This window comes from Chiloscyllium plagiosum, unplaced genomic scaffold, assembly GCF_037043375.1.
Source record: "Chiloscyllium plagiosum isolate Xiang-an unplaced genomic scaffold, Cpla_swu_hap1 HiC_scaffold_28, whole genome shotgun sequence".
Taxonomy (NCBI): domain Eukaryota; kingdom Metazoa; phylum Chordata; class Chondrichthyes; order Orectolobiformes; family Hemiscylliidae; genus Chiloscyllium; species Chiloscyllium plagiosum.
In genome coordinates, this window is record NW_028270166.1 from 14,408,702 (window position 1) to 14,430,963 (window position 22,262).

A 22,262-nucleotide genomic window follows, 5' to 3' on the forward strand; every position below is an offset into this window, starting at 1 on the left:
GGTTTCCAGCATCTGCAGTCATTGTTTTTACCTAAGGCTTTTATATGTCTGAGTGTAACTCTCTGTAAACTATGTAGAACTAACAGTGGTATGGTCAGTTTATTCAGAACAACCACAGCTTTAGCTTTGCATCCAGTTACAGTCAGCTAGTTTTTTAAAACAGAAGGCAGTAGCCTTTAACAATGACCAGACTTAAATACTCAGACATGACAACGTAGTAACCTTTCACTTTGTTAGCTCATCTGTTGCAGTAATGAAGGGATCATGAAAAGTTCATAATGATGATGGCTTTATAGTCTCAATAAAATCATAACCATTCCCCCAATAATGCTTTATCAATCTTTTCTCCTGAAGCATTTATATCCCTCTGCTCATTCACATTCTTCATTGTTTTTCCACTGAGCGCATAATCTAAGGTTCAGCACAACTTTAGTCAAATACACCCTTAATAATTGGATAGCATGAATTGAATCAAGCACCAGTTAAGATAATTAATAATGGATAGATTTCATTTAAATGAGCCAGCTTCACCCTGTTTTTTGGTACCACTAAACATGCTCCATTTTAATGATACCTGAAGTATTGTTTACGATTCTTGTAGAGATTAATTTGTTTCCTCTTGCACATAAATATTAATTTACTGTTAGTCATCCAATTATTGAATTTCATTATACTTGAGAATTATGCAGTTCTGTATGGATATATATGAGGAAGCAATCTTCTAAGTTTTGATTGAAAATTAATAAGCATTTCTTCATTTGAAGAGTTTTGTCAGGATCAGTTTTTGTAATCAGAGCTTGGCACTGGAAAATGCAGCCTCTGCAGAAAAATATTAAGAAGTGACTCAGAGTTTTGGAAACCAACTTAGTGCAAAATGTTTGCAATCTGATGCTGGAAAACACGTCAATTTGTCCTGAAGGAGAATCCCTGCAGTTAGTTTTGAGATTTCATATTGTTGGGGTTGACACTTCAAAAGGAATGTTGCACTATTGCAACTCAGGCCCCACTGCTCTCTCAAATAGATACAAAAATTCCAGGACATTATTTCAAAGTGGAATGAGAGAGGCTTTGACAGTACAGAAGGAGGCCATTTGACCCACTATGTTCATATCAGCTCCCAAAGAACTACCCTGCCAGTCCCATCCTCCACCCCTATTTTCGTAGCTCTCTGTTGAAATCCCATTTGGAATCCACCTCCACCACTCTCCCAGGCAATGCATTCCAAACCTAAATCCTAAAGAAGTTTCTCCCTCATCAGCCTCTGAGCTCTCTTGCTGACAATCTTGAAATTGTGACTCCTAGTTACTGACATACCAACTGGTAGAAACAGAATACCCTCCTTTACCTTAACAAAAGTTTGAGCATATCAATAAGGTCACCTCTTAATCTACTCTGCTTCAAGGACAATAAGCCAACTTCACTAAGCTTTCCTTATATCTAAAATCCCTCAATCTGGTATCATTCTAGTAAATCTCTTTTGCACTCTCTCTAGCACTCTAACATCCTTCCACAAAAAACATGCCCAGAATTGAACATGATACTCCAAATGTGTTCTGACCAATGATTGGGGAGATATAGTATCTTTCCTTGTTTTTATAAACATTGCCTCTATTTATAAATCCACGGATCTTATAAGCTTTCTTCACAACTTTTTCAACTTGCCTGGCCACCTTCAGAGAATTGCATGTGGGCCATGAAGTTTCTTCACTCATGTACTCCCCTCAATTTCACCATTGAGCTCATGTTTTTCTGTTAAGATGCACTGCCCAGCATTTCTCTGTATTGTTCCCTCCAGATTCTTGGTCAGTCCATAAACCTTCACTTCAAAAATCTCATTACATGGTTGTTACCCCCTTGCCGTTTGAAAGACCTTGCTGGATGCATATTGGCTGCCAATTCTCTTTCATTGCAAGTGTCAATGCTTCAAATGCACTTTGGTGGATTTGACATGCTTTGGAAATGCTGGTATAATGCAAGTCCTCATTAAATTTAAATCTTTCTTTCTTTCTTTGGACCATTATGCAGTTTGCGTGTTACCACAGAATTGTTACTGTGTGGAAGCAGACCATTCAGCCCATCTTACCTTATACTGCCTCTATTACCTGATGCCAATCTCCTGCCTTTTCCCATGTCCCTGTACACCATTTCCAGCCAAATAATCATCCAATGCCCTCTTGAATGCCTCAATTGAATCTGCCTCCAGCACATTTCCAGGCAGTGCTTTCTCCAGGCACTAAGTCCTTGTTATATGAAAAAAATATTTTCTTGGATAAACTGGCCGTTTTATATCTCTCCTGCAGGCCTTCCCAATAATAAAGGAAGATATCTCATTGTAAATATTGAGGTGATGGAACAGCTTTACTTGTGGGTTCCAGATGTTGATGGAACATTTTCAGTATTGACTCCTTTGGATATTGGAAGTGAAAATTAACACAAATGTAGAATAAGCTGCTCAGCTGATCTTACACTTTATTAGTTCATGGGATGTAAACACTGCTGGCAAACCCATCAATCGTTGCTATTGAGAAGGTGGTGCTAAGTTTTGTCCTTGAACCAATGCAGTCCATTTGATACACCAACGCTGCTGTTAAGGACTGGTTTCCACAATTTTGACTTGGTGACAGCTAAGAAACAGTAAGAAAATTCCATGTCAGGATGGAGTGTGTCTTGGAGGAGTGTGGGGTGGTTTGAAAGTGGTGATGTTCCCACCTATCTGCTGCCATTGTCCTTCTAAATGGGGTGGTGGTATTGGGAGTCTGGGAAGGGGTCATGGGATTAGAAGATACTATCAAAGGAACCTTGATGAGTTATTACAATACAATATATAGGTACTACATTCTGCTGCTACTCTACAATAGTAGCACAGAGAGCAAATATTGAAGGGAGTGGATATGATTGTAACCCAGCAAGCTGCTTTATCCTGGATGGCATCAATCTCTTGACCAGGCAACTGGGGAGTATTCCATCACACCCCTGTCTTGAGCCTTGTACATGGCAGACAGGGTTTTCGGGAGTCAGGAGATGAGCTGTTCACCATAGAGTTCCCAATCTCCTACCCACTCTCATAACCATTGCCTGGTCCTGTTACATTCCAGGTTAACGGTCAACTGCAGAATATTGCCAATAGAGGATTCAGTAATGGTAATGCCAGTGAATGTGAAATGAGGTATTAGTAGATTCTGTCTTGTTGAACATGTCTGGTACTTATGTGGTGCAAACCTGACTTGCCATTCATTAGTCCAAGCCGGAAAATTGTCCAGATCTTATCAGCTGAGAGCATGGGCTGCTTCATCATCGGAGGAAAGCCAAATTGAAGTTAAAACATCTGGGCAATTGTCAGCAAATCTCCCACCCCTAACATTATGATAGAGGAACCATCATTGATAAAGCAACTAAAGATGGTTGGGCCGTGGAAGTTGTCCTGAGGAAGTCCTAAAGCGGTCTCCTGGAGTGGAGACGTTTAATCCGCAGCAACTATATTTCTTCGTGCTAGGTATGACTGAAAACAGGGAATAGCTTTCCTGCCTGATTCCCATTGACTTGTTCGAGCTCCTTGATACCTCATTTGGCCAAATGCTGCCTTGATGTCAAATGCATTCTCTTTCATTTTTGCTCTCGAATGGAGATGTTTTGTACATGAAGCAAGTTTATAAATGATTCCTGTAGTCCTGTTTAAATCAAAATGGCTATTGCTGAGTGCTGCTTGATAGCACTTTCATTGCTTTGCCGATATTTGAGAGTGGACTGACAATCTATGAATTGGCCAATTTAGATTTGTCCTGTGTTTTGCAAACAGGACACAATTGAGCTATTTTGCACTTGATGTCAGCATTGTAGCTGTGCTGTAAGAAATTGGCTTGGGGTGCAAGTAGATCTGAAGCGCACGTCTTCAGTGCTACAACTGAGATACTATCAGGGCCCATAGCCTTTGCAGGGAGAAGTACATGGAACCATTTCCTGATATCATGTTAAGTCAATGCAATCAGATGAAGACTGGGATCTCTACTGCTGGGAACTTCAGGCGGAGGCTGGGATGGGTCATTCATTTAGCTCTTCTGACTTTAGTTGATCATATAAATTTAAGGAGGAGGCGGCAGAATTTAAGTTAATAATCCTTTAAAGGATTGTGGGAAGGGAACAGGAAATTGGATTTGAGACTAAGATAAGATCACATTAAAGAGGAGCAAGCCCAACAGATTCAATTGCCTACTCCTACTTGTGGTTCGGATGTTCTCATGTTTGCACAGAAATTATGGACTAGATTTTTGATTGTTCAATAGACAGCCGACTGTTGGAGCATGCTAACCAGCTCCTTATGATGCCGTTAGGTTATCCATGGCCATTTTGAGCACAGAAGCTTATTTCCACATGCTGGCTGGGCTTCGGACAGATAAACAACTGTTCTCAGAGCCAGCATACACTAGGCAGTGGAATACATGAAGCCTCAGAGAAGGTTTGACATGGACCTTGGGCTGCATTTCAGGTGAAATGTCAGTTTACACTGGGTACAAAATGTGAGGTAAATGCTCTGCCAAGTTTTGTCCTAAATTGAAAAATTGGTGTCCTGAATAAGCTTGGGATCATCAAGTACTTGAGCAGCAGAATGATAGGTTAGCCATTGAAAATACTTTGATAGCCTGTCAGCTAGGTAGCGAGCCACACGGTATCTCGCAATTGGATAAGTCAATTGATTGCAGATTGTGGGTGTTACTTGTGCTTACATGCGTACGTAAAGACTGAGGGAAGGTTTGTTGGATGGAGATGTATGATATGCATTGTGTATCTCTGCATAAATCCATTAAAATGAGGCTCTGAGATTCTGCATTGTACCAGTTGGCTATCTGAGTTCTATCAAGCAGGGCAGGTCAGAACAGTCTAGAAGACACATATATCAGCTAAAACAAAAGCAATTAAGTGAAAGGACATTGAAACACCCAGGCTGTGTATGTAATCCCATTGATTGCTAATCACTAGAAGTGCCATACCTCACCTCACTCTTCATACAACAATTGTCTTAAATTTCTATCCTCATTACCAACCATTGTTAGGGCTGGAAGACACTTTATGAATAAAGCGTGACAAAGTGCTTGAAAGTGATGATGATGATGCCTTGGGAATCTATGTAGGAAAGATAACATAATTAGCCATCTCCAAACTCAGTAGAGTCCCTTTCTTGTGTCAACTGCTGTATGAAGTAATGAGCTTATGCACTTGGGATACTGGACTAAGATGCAGGCAAAATCATGATGCAAATAGACCTGATCACTCTGTAGTTTGAGTTCTCATACATCTTTCATCCTGATTTTGATGAGATAGACTTTTGATTTGCAAAATGACTTCCCATGAGTTGGAAATAATAAGGCTCAACTAGAACTTAATTCTCCAAGGATTCAACAGAACATTAAAAATTCTGTTTAGCCCTGCTAACTGCACACAAGGTTCGTCACTGAATCAAACAGTAAAACAGACAGTAATGCGTTAAGATACAAGTTGAATTAATTGCTTCTGAAGGTCAAGGATCTGCTTCTAATCTGATACTTTAACTATTAATTAAAATGTTTCACTTTTAGTGAACTTCAATCCAAGATTCTTCTGAAGATGTTTGGAATTTATGATGGAAATTCTTTTAAACCCTCCATCATCATTGAAAATTAATTGCTTCACTGGTTGCAATCACTACACAGGTGTAGTTAATCCACCATTTTCCACACTGTGCCTTGAATGCTAAAAAATAATTAGCATAAAACCAGAGAGAATGATAAAGCAATTTAATACTCAAATTTGGTAACTATGGAACCAATATCAACTTTGGTCAAAAGCATTATCATTTACTTTCTACATCTTTCACATCTCATTTTAGTTTTTCATTTTTTTTCACTGTTGCCCAAAAAGTGGATTATTGAAAGTTGCAACTAAATAGTTTATTTTGGACCAAGTAATTTCTTTATATTTTTCAACACACTCTGACACACTTCCAAACCATAGTTCATCTCCGTTTTTGACCTCAGAAATCTAATCCCAGACATATGTCACTAAAGTATTGCTATTTGAAGACAGAGTAAACAACCTTTTCCAATTTACAACCTTGAGAGTTTATCAGTCACTGATTGAAACATGGCCTTGAGATTACCTGCAGAAACAATCCCTGAGGTTTAAATTTCACAATCTTTACCTATTTTCTTTGGTTAAAATGGACACAATCAAGTCAATTTGACTGTGTCAGGACCCACGTCAAATTTATAAGGCACTTTGGACCGCTGCTAAACTTGCAAGATTTTTTTGTAGACAGCCTTGGCAGCTGTCTGAAATAATACAGGCTTCATTTAAAAAGTTGCTGTGCTCACCTCAGACTCAACTTAAGTGTTTTTCTCTTTGCTGAAGTTGGTGGATCACAAGTTGTTGTGGTATTTCTGGGTTGAAAGATACTCGTTCCTTAACCAGGTCTAAGGATTTATTTTGTTACACTGGTGGAGAAACAACCAATAGAGAGGCTTAACAAGAGGAGACTCTTGTCTTAACAGCATGTGTTTTATTGCATGATAGCAATTAGGCACAAGTTATATTCACTATCTTGACATTGTTACTCAGAACATTGGGAGACAGACATATCTTTTTCCTGTGAAATTGACTGCTATTCTCCCGATATCCCCACCTAAGACTTTATGGTGCAATCAGATTGAGTGGAGCTTATTGCATTTTCCAACAGAAACCCTTTTAGAGACGTTCCCTCATACATTTCGAAGTTTCAATCAGTCTAAGTTATTAATCTGAAAGACCCTATGCAGGACAGCTCATCAAGACCCCAAAACATCCAGGTAGGGGTTTGTTTTGTTCATGCGTGAAACAACTAAATGGTAGCTTTATATGATAATCTCGAATAAAGCAAAGGGCTATGGATAATGGAGATCTGAAAACAAACAAAAATCTTAAATTCTGGAGGAACTCATCAGGTCTGACAGCATCTCTAGAGAGAAAACAGAGTTTTGACAGAGTTTGGGCTGAAAATGTTAACTCTGTTTCCTCTTCACAGATACTATCAGTTGTGAAGTTTCTCTAGCAATTTCTGTTTTAGTAAGATACTCCCAGCTTTCCCTTGCCCAATTTCAATTGTCTTCTTGCCGGTATTTTGACTAGCCCTCTGTGCAGTCTAAAATTGGTTGGATCACCCATTTAGAGACAAAAGAAAAGTCCTGATGAAGGGTTACACCTGAAACATCGACTTCTCCACTCCCTGATGTTGCCTGACTTGCTTTGTTCTTCCAGCCACCTGCTTGTCTACCTTGGATTCCAGCATCTGCAGTTTTGATTTTGTCTCTGGGATCATCCATCTAGCAACTACAGCTTCTCTGAGTTACTTTGACAAAGTTAATGGATAGACTGTACACAAAAACATAGATACAATTCATAGGAAATACAAACAGTATTGCTTTCATTTACAGGTATTGGGAAACATTTAGCTGTGAAAAGCTGTTGAACAAAAGCAAGTTTATTAAGAATAAAGACAGCTACAACAGCTAAGGTATTTAAAGACACACAGTTTTCCTTAATGTATATAATGTGCTGATGGTTTGATTTTGGCTTTCATATAGACAGGTTGGATAATCATACTTTGCAGTCACATCTGTAATGATGGCCTGCCTCACTGTAATCAGTACAGAATAATCTAAGGACTGTGACTTGAGTGAGGTAGAAACTACATGCCACAGAAATGGCATGTCAAAATGTAGCTGCAGCACCATCACATTTCCAGGCCATTTCAGTAAATACAATCTGTTGTTAGTTTGTTTCTGGTTCCTGCTATTTCATTTTAGACACACATGCCCTTCAGATCAGAGGTTCTGTGATCATAGTATTATACAGCTACTTGACCAATGTCTATACATAATATCTGGAAAAAGGCAAAAGTGCACAAAGTTAATAGCTATTGTCAACTTCATGGCTTCTTGAAAGCTGCTGTAATTCCAAACTGAATACCTCACCCTGCCATTCTTGACACAGGTCAATTAGAAAGAGTCTGCTTAATTTACCATTTTCTCAGGCACTCTGTTTCAGAGGAAGAACCAAATAATTTGTTTATTGTTGGCAAGTTCTCTTTGGTGACTATAGTATTCCTTTCTGTTTCGTATCTAAACACATCCAGTGCTGAGATTATTAATATTGGTTATGAGACCTTTTGTCCTTAGAGTAGATCACATACTTCAAAAACTGGGTGAACGAGACAGAAAACTGTAAATGCATAAATATTTGCTTAACTTATAATTTTGTGTTATAAAGACAAAATTTGCTCGTTCTACTGTTCATGAGTGGTTTCTCTACTTCTTAACAAATTTAGTGGTAACCTTTACAACTACTGGAAAGTCCAGGGAATTTTTTAAAGAAAGTCAGAAGTCACATGACAACAGGTTTATTTAAAATCATAAGATTTCGGAGCACTGCTCCTTCATCACCTGATTTTAAATAAACCTATTGGAATATAACCTGGTGTCATGTGACTTCTGACTTCATCCACCCCAGTCCAACACCAACACCTCCACATCATGTTATAAAGAAGGAATGAGTTTGCAATTACCTAAGACAGTGCTCTGAATTTGTTCTCAGTATGGTAGGGATATTCCACTGAATTTTTATGCATTTGTCAATGGGGATTTTCTACAAACTATTTCTGCTGCAATGCAGTGCCCCCTATAGGGGATCTATGGCATCTGTAAAGAGAGTCATAGAGATGTACAGCACGGAAACAGACCCTTCAGTCTAACCCGTCAATGCCGCCCAGACATCCCAACCCAATCTAGTCCCACCTGCCAGCACCCGGCCCATATTCCTCCAAACCCTTCCTATTCATGTACCCATCCAAATGCCTCTTAAATGTTGCAATTGTACCAGCCTCCATCACATCCTCTGGCAGCTCATTCCATACACGTACCATCCTCTGCGTGAAAAAGTTGCCCCTTAAGTCTCTTTTATATCTATCCCCTCTCACCCTAAACGTATGCCCTCTAATTCTGGACTCCCTGACCCCAGGGAAAAGACTTTGTCTATTTATCCTATCCATGCCCCTCATAATTTTTTAAACCTCTATAAAGTCACCCCTCAACCTCCGACGCTCCAGGGACAACAGCCTCAGCCTGTTCAGCCTCTCCCTGTAGCTCAGATCCTCCAACCCTGGCAACATCCTTGTAAATCTTTTCTGAACCCTTTCAAGTTTCACAACATCTTTCCAATAGGAAGGAGACCAGAATTGCACGCAATATTCCAATAGTGGTCTAACCAATGTCCTGTACAGCCGCAACATGACCTCCCAACTCCTTTACTCAATACTCTGACCAATAAAGGAAAGCATACCAAACACCTTCTTCACTATCCTATCTACCTGCAATTCCACTTTCAAGGAGCTATGAACCTGCACTCCAAGGTCTCTTTGTTCAGCAACACTCCCTAGGACCTTACCATTAAGTGTGTAAGTCCTGCTAAGATTTGCTTTCCCAAAATGCAGCACCTCGCATTTATCTGAATTAAATTCCATCTGCCACTTCTCAGCCCATTGGCCCATCTGGTCCAGATCCTGTTGTAATCTGAGGTAACCCTCTTCGTTGTCCACTACACCTCCAATTTTGGTGTCATCTGCAAACTTACTAACTGTACCTCTTATGCTCGCATCCAAATCATTTATGTAAATGACAAAAAGTAGAGGGCCCATCACCGATCCTTGTGGCACTCCACTGGTCACAGGCCTCCAGTCTGAAAAACAACCCTCCACCACCACCCTCTGTCTTCTACCTTTGAGCCAGTTCTGTATCCAAATGGCTAGTTCTCCCTGTATTCCATGAGATCTAACCTTGCTAATCAGTATCCCATGGGGAACCTCGTCGAACACCTCACTGAAGTCCATATAGATCACATCTATTGCTCTGCCCTCATCAATCTTCTTTGTTACTTCTTCAAAAACTCAATCAAGTTTGTGAGACATGATTTCCCATGCACAAAGCCATGTTGACTATCCCGAATCAGTCCTTGCCTTTCCAAATACATGTACATCCTGTCCCTCAGGAATCCCTCCAACAACATGCCCACCACCGAGGTCAGTCTCACCTGTCTTTAGTGCCCTGGCTTGTCTTTACCGCCCTTCTTAAACAGTGGCACCATGTCTGCCAACCTCCAGTCTTCCAGCACCTCACCTGTGACTATCGATGATACAAATATCTCAGCAAGAGGCCCAGCAATCACTTCTCTAGCTTCCCACAGAGTTCTCGGGTACACCTGATCAGGTCCTGGGGATTTATCCACTTTTAATCGTTTCAAGACATCCAGCACTTCCTCCTCTGTATTCTGGACATTTTGCAAGATGTCACCATCAGAGTCTCTACAGTCAGGTTGAATCATTCTCACTGAGACACGAAGAGTCCAAACCAGAAAGTGTGAAACAGAAAATATGCATTGCACTTTAATAATGTACAGAAAGCAAAATAAAGAATAGAGTCTATAAATGGCATGAAGGAAGACAGATAAATGAGACCAACAGAAAAAAAACACAGTTGCAAAAGAAGTATTTTGAAAATCTGGAACTTTTCATTTTATTCTGAGGGGTTGAGATTCCAAAGGTGGAATCACCTGAACTTAGTCATTACCTAAATAACAGATCCATTGGTATCTGCCAGCAAAGCTCTTTAAATGATCCAAGTGTGCATAGGTTAATAATATATTAACATTTGAGGACTTCAGTGGAGGAAAAGTGGATTTTAGGTTTTCAATTCTGTGAAGATTTATTTTTCTCTTTAAAAGCTCATAAGTAATTTTGAATATCAGGTTCAAGACAGTATTTTCCAGGAAATGATGTGATTTCAGCTACATGCCCAGCCAGGCACATGGGGAGATAACTGTTGAGGTGACTTTTTGACTTGAGTTTTATAAACCCCAGAGAGACAGATGCATGTTCATTCAGGGGGAAAAGGCCCATAACAGCAGAAATGCAATTATTAGCCATGTCAACGTAGTCAAGACTGGGGAGAAGTGCTGAGTTCCTTCGACTCCAGTGACAGGAAAGCTCTGGAAGCAAAAGGCTGAGCAACATCAGGGAAAAAGGCATCCTACAGGACTCCTGGAGACATGAGTTTAGGGAACTAATGTTAAATCCTATTCAGCTGAGTTAGCGGCTTACTCTAAGGGACTCACAGAGAGGTATTAACTGAAGGAAATAGCATCTAGAGAAGATACAGCAATTTGCCAAAATTAAACCAATTTCAGCCATACCAGCTGAGCTGGAATCTGGAGATATAGAGATAATGAACACTTCACTAAGGCTTGAATTTCTATAAGGTTATTCCTGGGATTAAAAAGGATGAATTTTACTTTCTGAAGTTTGTAAATGAGATAATTCCCACTGTTTATGTCTAATATAACATAGTTTGATTTTTCTGTTCCTTTATTTGCAATAGATAGACAGCTTCTTGTGAATAGATTCAGTGACTGATCTCCGCAGAAAATGAAAAGAGAAATCAAACTTATGGTCCATCAAGTCAGATTTCTCTAATGCTTTGACTTGTCCAGTATTACCATCAGCTGGCATCATTACACTGAACAGCTTTATTCTTCTTGTCTGAATTCCCAGACAGACAGGGAGGAATTTCCAAATAAAGGGGCAAGACATGGGCTCAATGTGGCATGGGTCTTTTTGGATATAGCATGGAGAGGACACCTGGGAAAGCTGCTCCTCTGACCAGGAGGTCCTATTAAGAGATGTCAGGGGCTGGACTGAAGAGAGCCATGTCCTGAGGAAGTCAACAGCATGAGTGTGCTCCTTCCCAAACTGAAGACAGTTTATCCTGGAACCCAGGACGGTGAGAAAAGTGAGTGGTGTAACACTTTCAGATGACAAGCCCCAGATTCAAACCTACCCAATCATCCCTTGAACATCACAGCTTACCCGGACACTATCCCTTGCATCTCAAGTCATTCCTCCTTACCAACCCTCTATCATCCCAAGATTAATTAACTGAAGCAAGTAACTATCAACACCCAGGCCTCTTTTGATAGAAATAGGTCAACTTCCATTTAATTAGATGGTTATTATGGACATGTGACCAGAAAAATCAATCCATTTGTTGCATGAGAATGAGAACTGCACATGTTATAGACATCAAATGTAAAAATAGAAGGTATGTGAAATAATGAAGAGACAAACTTGTTTTCTGATCTCAGACTTGAACTGTTGGTAGCCTCTGTATCAGAAACGATGGTCTGAAGCCTTACTCCATATATAGTTATAACCGCAAGCAAAAACAGACAGTGCAGGAGTTCTGACGAAGGGTAACTAGGCCTGAAATGTTTACTCTGACTCTGACCCTGTCTCTCTCTCTCTCTCTCTCTCTCTCTCTATCTACAGATGCTGCCAGATCTGCTGAGTCTCTCCAGCACTTTCTGGTTTTGTTTTAGACCTCCAGCATTCACAGTTTTTGTTTCATTACAATTTCAACTGACATCAGCACAGAGAAAGCTGGGCTGCCGAAGAAGATGACTTTTATGCAAGATGTTAAATTGAAGCCTTGTTTACTTTCTGAGGTCGGTATAAAAGATTTTGCAGTGCTACTTGAAGAAAGGAGGGGTGTTTACTCAGCCTCCCAGTTAACATTTATCTCTTACCCCAATGCCATTGAAGACAGCTTTCTTGGTCAGTTATCTCAGTGCAGGCTGTGTCACTTCTGTCAGTGTAAAATCTCTCTCCAACGGTACTTTATTGGCTGTGAAGTGTCTTGCAATGTCCTGAGGTCATGCAGCCCAGACTAATTGGATGAAAGCTCTCGGCTAGTTGTTAAGAGTGAGCCTAAGCTGTCTTACTGCGGGTGCCCTCTGTGCAAAACTATGCAGAATTAATTGGCCATCTTATCCAAACAGGCAGTGAGGATAGTTAATGTGAGAGATGAAAATATCACACCAGTGTGGGAAGGAGCGCGTACTGTTGGCTGATGAGGCACATTGATGAGATGGAGTTCTACTCTGAATCTTGCCTGTGACAAATCAGTCTTCCTGTCAAAATTAAGCCTTGAAACTGATTAAGTGTTATATTCATCAGTATTATTATGTAAAATGTATCTGCACTCAAAGATTGAATAGGTCAAGCGTGTATTGCATTCTGCATTAAAATTCATTGAGTCGCACAAAATATGCCCACAATTTAGTGGATAGACATTTGGTGAGCATGAGCCTGGATTAATTTAAGTAGATAGTTCTGGCACAACCTTTAAACTTTATATTAACAAACAAAAGTTTGCATGAAATTGTTCTGTCTGGTTTCTGAGCTGTGAATCCCTTTGTTTTAGAGATGCCTATCAATAATTTCTAGAATATTATCATAATACTGCTTCGAGCTGGATTTAATAAGGATTTAATAAGCTGGATTTAATAATTATGACACAAAGGTTGGAGATACTGTTGATAGTATCGAGGGCTATTGCAGGCTGCAGCATGACATAGACAGGATGCAGAGCTGGGCTAAGAAATGGCAGATGGAGTTCAACCTGGATAAATGCGAAGTGATGCATTTGGAAGGTCAAACTTGAATGCTGAATATAGGACTAAAGACAGGACTCTTGGCAGTGTGGAAGAACAGAGGGATCTTGGTGTTCAAGTGCATTGTCCCTTGAAGTTGCCACCCAAGTGGATAGGGTTGTTAAGAAAGCATATGGCGTTTTGGCTTTCATTAATGGGGGGATCGAGTTGAAGAGCCGTGAGGTTTTGCTGCAGCTCCACAAATCCCGGGTGAGACCACAATTGGAATATTGTGTCCAGTTCTGGTCGCCTGATTATAGGAAAGATTAAGAGGCTTTGGAGATGGTGCAAAGAAGGTTTACCAGGGTGCTGCCTGGACTGGAGGGCTTGTCTTACAAAGAGAGGTTGACTAAGCTTGGACTTTTCTCTCTGGAGAGAAGGAGGAAGAGAGGTGACCTGATCGAGGCATACAAGGTAATGAGAGGCATGGATAGAGTCAATAGCCAGACACTATTCCACAGGGCAGGATTGACTGGCACAAGGGGTCATAGTTTGAAGATATTAGGAGAAAGGTATAGAGAGGACGTCAGAGGAAGGTTCTTTACGCAGAGAGTTGTGAATGCATGGAATGCGTTGTCAGCGGTGGTGGTGGAAGCAGAATCATTAGGGACATTTAAGCGACTGCTGGACATGCACAGCAGTGAATTGAGGGGTGCGTAGGTTAGGTTATTTTATTTTAGATTAGGAATAATCCTTGGCACAACATTGTGGGCTGAAGGGCCTGTTCTGTGCAGTACTTTTCCATGTTCTATGTTCTATGATAGCTTGCATGCTAGACATCAATATAAAAAAAGAGGGTTGCATCCAAACAATGTTTTTCTCAGGACCTCATGATATTGCAAAGCACTTTTGAGCCAATACAAAATACTCTGAGGCAGCATGGTGGCTCAGTGGTTAGCACTTAGTGCCTCACAGGACCTAGGTTCAAGTCCAGTGTCAGGTGACTCTCTGTGTGGAGTTTGCACGTTCTCCCTGTGTCTGTGTGGATTTCCTCTGAGTGCTCCAGTTTCATCCCACAGTCCAAAGATGTGCAGGTTAGGTGGTTTGGACATGGTAAAATACAGGGTTCTAGGATGGGGCTGGGATGCTCTTCAGATGGTCAGTATGAACTCAACTCAGTGGCCCAGTCCCACACTGTACGGATTTTATGATTTTTGAATTTTAATTACTGTTGCACTGTAGGAAACATGGCAGACAAATTGTCCACCACAAATTCCTACAATCAGCAATTTGAGAATGACTATTTGTTTTAGTGATGTTACTTGAGGGATAAATTTCTGACAGGAGAGTGGGAGTAACGCCACTGCTGTTCTTCAGAATCGTGCTATTGGAGTTTTTATGTTCACCTGAGAGAGCAGGCAAGGTTTTTTTAATGTCCAATCTGAAAGACAACATCTCTGATAGTGTAGCAGTTCCTCACTGCTGCACTGAAATATCAGCTTTGATTTTTGTACATACATTGAAGATGCTGTTGTTATGAAGCCATGCTTTATGAAAAAATGATTTTTGAATTCTCTGGCTGCAAACTGACTCTTTAAGACTACTAAGCCAGCATTCCAATACCTTGGGATCATAGTCAGAGGCAGCTAAATGGTTGTCTCATAGTGCTGAAAATGTGTTGCTGGAAAAGCGCAGCAGGTCAGGCAGCATCCAGGGAACAGGAGAATCGACGTTTCAGGCATAAGCCCTTCTTCAGGACTGTCTCATAGTGCTGTCTATAATCCAATACTTGAAATGAAGACAATCTATACTCAGCAACATGAGGAACGATTGTCTTCTGGGGATATGAATCAAGATGTACTACACTATGAGAAGAGCATCAGCACAACCATCTAGCTATTCAATCAGATTGAGTCAACCATTAGACACAATCACTTAATCTGAACTACCACCATCCTTTCTCCCCCAGCATTCCAACCTCCCCCTCAAATGTTTACATAAATGCTGCCCTCTCTACACTTCACTTCAGCTCTGATAAAGAGTCATCTAGACTCGAAAAGTTAGCTTGCTCTCTCTCCATGGATGCTGCCTGATCTGCTGTGATCTCCAACATTTTTTTGTTTTTATTAGACACAATCACTTGGATAAGGGAGTATGCCAAGATATAATTTCGTCATCTTCGACAGGCAACTAGAATACACTAGCCAAGATCACATCTGTGTCACTGATTAGTTAGTGAGAGAAGCTCATATGACAAGCCGACAATCCTTTTGTGTGATTAACCAGCTTTTTCTTCACCACAGACCCAGAAGAGAATATAAGACCTTGAAGCTGTAAGAATTTTGCGTAGGTGTCTCTCTTTCACACATACCCTTTTTAGCCAACTTGCAATCACCTGTCTGGTGATTTTGACTATCCTGGTACTACAAAACAGAGGTTTTAAAAATCATTCAACCCAACATTTATTACCTCCAGAAGTACAGATAATCATCCAGTGATAGCTTTACTTGTTCACCCCAGCTCCCAAACTAAAAGGGCTCTCCACTACCCCTTGCCTTAGATCAAACATTTCCTGTCTTTTGAGAAAGGACAGACAGTGGCAAGTCTCAGCCAAATCACTCCTCAAGAGACTTATGCCATCAAAGTCAATGTTGGTCTCACACACTGCCTGATTATTCTGTCTGGTCAGGTTCAGAGAGAGCTATGTCAATTGGGCCTTAAAGTCTGCCTGGAGACAATAAGGACTGCAGATGCTGGAAGTCAGTGTCGATAAAATGTGGAGCTGGAAAGGCACAGCAGGTCAGGCAGCATCGGAGGAGCAGGAGAGTCGACATTTTGAGTCAGGACCCTTCATCAGGACTGATGAAAATCTGCCTACCCACTTTATCTGGTGGATGTCTTGCCCAGCAGATCAGGCTAAAATTATCCCCTCAGAGAATCAGTAAATCCAACTTCTCCACTGATTTTCTCAATTTGACTGAATGCATGATTGATCCCTTGAGCCATCAAACCTGGTGACTTCCACTGATCCACCTCCACTGTGATAATCATTCCTGTTTCCATACATCGATCCCAAAGCAACTAAGCAATTTAATACTTCAGTATCAGCTGCCACTAGGTAGCACCAAACTTTGTTTGCTTAATTGCTTTAGTATTCAAGGCTCAACACTCAGAAGCATGATGCAATCTGATACATGGTCCCAGGGTAAGAGTCTCTCACTAGCTAGCTGCCAGATATATTAGCAGCATCTGCCTTTCAGCTGGCAGACCTTCCTTGGCAAGTCTCCCACACATACTTAGCACCATTCAAATCGCCCAATGTTTATTCAAACTCAATAATGCAAAGACACAAGAAAATCTATGGGCTTGGGAAGGGGAACAGGGGTGTGGGATGGGGGTGCTAATGCAAAAGCTGTTGCAAAGGGAGGTAGTTAACATTTAAAGTCCTTTATTATCCACCACACACACACACACACAGTTGTTCTTGCCCTCAAGCTGTGCAAACAGAGGAGGAAATTCTGAGCAAATTTCCTGAATTTGAAATGAAAATAGAATATGCTGGCAATACGCAGCAGATCAGTCAGCATCTATGAACAGCTTGGACAGGTTGCTGGACTGAATCTTACACTTATTTTTGGCTAAGTCCGAATTGGATTGAGTATTTTTGCAGTGATTTCGGCTATGAGGCTACCTCCTGAAGCTGCCTGGCTTGCTGTGTTCTTCCAGCCTCTTGGCTGTCTACTTTGGATTCCAGCATCTGCAGTTTTTTTGTCTCTTAACAAATATCTTACCAGATTCACTTCATTACCTCGATGGTGACTGTCTCTTCAGATTTCTATCCCATCTCGTTTCCAGAACAATGTGCCATAAACTGAATTTCCCAGAAATCACTGGCATCCCTTATGCCCGCACCATCTTTAAAGGTCTGGTGTGGAGCTGGACAAACACTGTTGGTCTGGAGCTGCCCTGCGTGCTTCCTGCGTGCTTCCTGATACATGGCAGAGAGGGGGGCAATTGTCATCCTGTTTGGGGGGAGGTCCTGCTGAATGGGTGGTGCAGATAGGGGACTTCCCATCCCTCCCAGCACGAACAGTGTATCCACAACACTGAGACCACAAGATTGACAGTGAGGCTAAAGGAATCTCAACTGTCTGAAAGAATGACCAAGAAGAAGAAGGTCAATGATCTTCTCCATTCTACTAGTTTACATGCCACCATCTTTTCTCTGTACCTCACACTCATTACATCTCTGATCTGGTTTGGTAGTGGATTCAGTGAGATGTAACAAAATACTCTATGAGTTAAGTGATTCTAATTAACAGATTTATTGGTGGTAACATATATTAAGTGGTGATGAATATATTAAGTGGTAAATTAATATCAAGGTTAGAATAGTGCTGGAAAAATGTAGCAGGTCAGGCAGCACCGGAGAAGCAGGAAAATTGACGTTTCGGGCAGGAGCCCTTCCATCAGGAATGAGGCTGGAAGCCTCGGGGGTGGAGAAATAATGGGAGGGGGTGGGGCTGGGGAGAAGGTAGTTGAGAGTGGAAAAAGTGGATGGAGGAAGGGGTAAAGGTGATTGGTCGGAGAGGTGGGTGGAGCAGATAGGTAGGAAGGAAGATTAACAGATGGGACAGGTCATGAGGATGGTGCTGAGCTGGAAGGTTGGAACTGGAGTAAGGTGGGGGAAGGGGAAATGAGGAAACTGGTGAAGTCTGCATTGATGCCATGGCATTGAAGTGTTCCGTGGCGGAAGATGAAGCGTTCCTCCTCCAGGCGTCAGGTGGTGAGGGAACGGCAGTGGAGGTGGACCAGGACCTGCATGTCCTCGGCAAAGTGGGAGGGAGAGTTGAAATGTTGGGCTATGGGGCAGTGGGGTTGATTGGTGCGGGTGTCCCAGAGATGTTCCCTGAAGCGCTCTGCAAGAAGATGTCCAGTCTCCCCAATGTAAAGGAGACTGCATTGGGAGCAACGGATACAATAAATGACATTTGTGGAATTGCAGGTGAAACTTTGATGGATGTGGAAGGCTCCTTTGGGGCCTTGGATGGAGGTGAGGGAGGAGGTGTGGGTACAATTTTGAAATTCCAGAGGAAGAGGTGGGGAGTGGTGCCAGTGTAACTACGGAAGATGGACTGTTCTACGTAGCTGACTAAGAGACAGGCATAGCTGGGGCCCATGCGGATGCCCACGGCTACCCCATTCATCCGGAGGAAGTGGGAGGATTCGAAAGAGAAATTGTTGAGGGAGAAGTGGTCCTCCCACCCACCCTCCGAGGACCCCTTCTCCCGCCTCCAACACACTCCATCCACTGGACACCCCGTGCCGGTCTATTACTCGCCCTCGATCTCTTAATTTCCAACTGCTGCCGGGACATTAACCGCCTCAACCTGTCTACCCCACCTCCCCCACTCCAACCTCTCACCCTCACAATGCGCAGTCCTCCACTCCCTCTGTTCAAATCCCAACCTCACCATCAAACCAGCAGACAAAAGGGGTGCAATGGTAGTTTGGCACACCAACCTCTACACCGCTGAAGCCAGACACCAACTCGAAGACACCTCCGCCTCGCCCCCTCGACCATGACCCCACCCCCCCCATCACCAAACCACCATCTCCCAGACCATACACAACCTCATCACCTCAGGGGATCTCCCACCCACAGCTTCCAACCTCATAGTTTGGGAACCCCGCACTGCCCGATTCTACCTCCTTCCCAAGATCCACAAATCTAACTATCCTGGCCGACCCATCGTCTCAGTATGCTCCTGCCGAACTCATCTCTACCTACCTCGATACTGTCCTATGCCCCCAGGCCAGGAACTCCCCACATACGTTCGGGACACCATCCATGCCCTCCACCTCCTCCAAAACTTCTGTTTCCCCGGCCCCCAACGCCTCATCTTCACCATGGATATCCAATCCCTCTACACCTCCATCAGCCATGACCAGTGCGTTCAAGCCCTCCGTTTCTTCCTCTCCCGACATCTCCAACAGTACCCTTCCGCTGACACACTCATTTGTTTGGCTGAACTGGTCCTCACCCTTAACAATTTCTTCTTCAAATCCTCCCACTTCCGCCAGACGAAAGGGATGGCTGTGGGCACCCACATGGGCCCCAGCTATGCCTGTCTCTTTGTCAGCTACATAGATCAGTCCACCTTCCGTAGTTACACTGGCATCACTCCCACCTCTTCCTCTGCTACATTGATGACAGCATCAGTGCCACCTCGTGCTCCCGTGAAGAGGTTGAGCAGTTCATCAATTTCACCAACACATTCACCCCGACCTTAAATTCACATGGATGATCTCTGACACCTACCTCCTCTTCCTGGACCTCTCCATCTCCATGAATGATGGCCGACTCAACACTGACATTTTTTTACAAACCCACTGACTCCCACAGCTACCTGGACTACACTTCCTCCCACCCTATCTCCTGCAAAAATGCCCTCCAATGCATCTCATCCATGTCCCGCACCTCCGCCCTCAAGCCCCACCCCTCCAACCGCAACAAGGACAGAACCCCACCCGGTTATCACCTTCCACCCCACCAACCTCTGCATAAACCATATCATCTGCCAAAATTTCCCCCACCTACAAACGGATCCCATCACCAGGGAGATATTTCCCTCCCCACCCCTATCCACTTTCCGCAAAGACCGTTCCCTCCGTGACTACCTGGTCAGGTCCACGCCCCCCAACAACCCACCTCCCATCCTGGCACCTTCCCCTGCCACCACAGGAATTGCAAAACCTGTGCCTACACCTCCCTCCTCATCTCCATCCAAGGCCCCAAAGAAGCCTTCCACATTCGTGGGCGGCACGGTGGTAAAGTGGTTAGCACTGTTGCCTCACAGCCCCAGAGACCCGGGTTCAATTCCCGCCTCAGGCGACTGACTGTGTGGAGTTTGCACGTTCTCCCCGTGTCTGCGTGGGTTTCCTCCGGGTGCTCCAGTTTCCTCCCACAGTCCAAAGATGTGCATGTCAGGTGAATTGGCCATGTGAAATTGCCCGTAGTGTTAGGTATAGGGGTAAATGTAGGGGTATGGGTGGGTTGCGCTTCGGCGGGTCGGTGTGGACTTGTTGGGCCGAAGGGCCTGTTTCCATACTGTAATGTAATCTAATCTAATCTAATCAAATTCATCAAAGTTCTACCTGCACTTCCACCAATGTCATTTCTTGTATCCGTTGCTCCTGATGCGGCCTCCTTTACATTGGGGAGACTGGACGCCTTCTTGCAGAGAGCTTTAGGGAACATCTCTGGGACAGCCGCACCAATCAACCCCAACACCCTGTGGCTGAACATTTCAACTTCCCTTCCCACTCTGTCTCCTCCACTGCCACTCCCTCACCACCCGACGCCTGGAGGAAGAATGCCTCATCTTCTGCCTTGGAACCCTTCAACCCGAGGGCATCAGTGTGGACTTCACAAGTTTCCTCATTTCGCCTCCCCCCACCTCACCCCAGTTCCAATGTTCTAGCTCAGCACTGTCCTCATGACCTGTCCCACCTGTCAATCTTCCTTTCCATCTATCTGTTCCACTCTCTTCTCTGACCTATCACCTTTTACCTCTTCCTCCATCCACCTATTGCACTCTCGACCATCTTCTCTCCCCAGCCCCGCCCCCTCCCAGTTATCTCTCCACCTCCGAGTCTTCCAGCCTCATTCCTGATGAAGGGCTCCTGCCCGAAATGTTGATTTTCCTGCTCCTCGGATGCTGCCTGACCTGCTTTTCCAGCACCACTCTAATCTTGACTCTGATCTCCAGCATCTGCAGTCCTCACTTTTGCCTGGTAAATTAATATGTTGCGTACAAAGTATATATATTAAACTAGATATATATGTAAAGCGGTTGATTAATATATGTTCTGAGGAAGAGTCACTGCAGCCAAAATGTTAACCCTGATTTCTCTCCACAGATGCTGCCAGACCTGCTGAGCTTTTCCAGCAACTTCTGTTTTTGTTTGTGACTTTAGATCTATCAGAAACACATGTAAATTAATGAGTGGATCTGTTAGCTTCATGCCTTTAACACATGTTTAGCCCGGATTCTCACTGTCTTCTCCCCATTGAGGCTCGTCTGGAGAACACGGGGGTTTCTTGGCACCATTCTCAGTCCAAGTCCAAGGTGAATAGGGCCAAGTCTCTGACATTAATATGATTCTGAACCTAAACAGACATGTTGCATCATCAATCTGTGGTACTTTCAGTATTTTCCTGGACATTCTATTATACAGCAAAACACCTGCAGGTAGCTTGGTGAGACGGCCAAGCAGGACAATTCTCGTAACTGTGTAGTGACACGTGATCATCCCTCAGTCAAAACAAACTGCATTCACATTCAGCCTGCTTCCCACATATTTTTCCACTTTATTTCAATTGCTCGTTGTCCTGTCCAATGAACACTTAACAATTAATCCTTAATGGCCTGATTTGAAAATATTATATTTAATCCTACCACTACACTCTGTTAATCCTACCATCTCTCAAGGCCTATGTCCTGTCGCTCTCACTATTGTCTGCACCATCTTCCCCCACTCACTGTTACTCATTCCCCACCTCTGACCCTGCAAGGCCCCCTGCATGCCTACTTCCTGACCTCAGACACCCCTCCACCTGCATCAAAGGTAACAGCTGTGCCACCCACTTACACCTCAACACTCACACTGCTCTCATTCCAGGAGGGAGACAGTTTACAGTCAGCCAGGAAATGGGTGTTGCGCTGCCCAACATTCGGCTCCTCAGCCCTTGTGTGGACAGGATCCTGACATGGTCT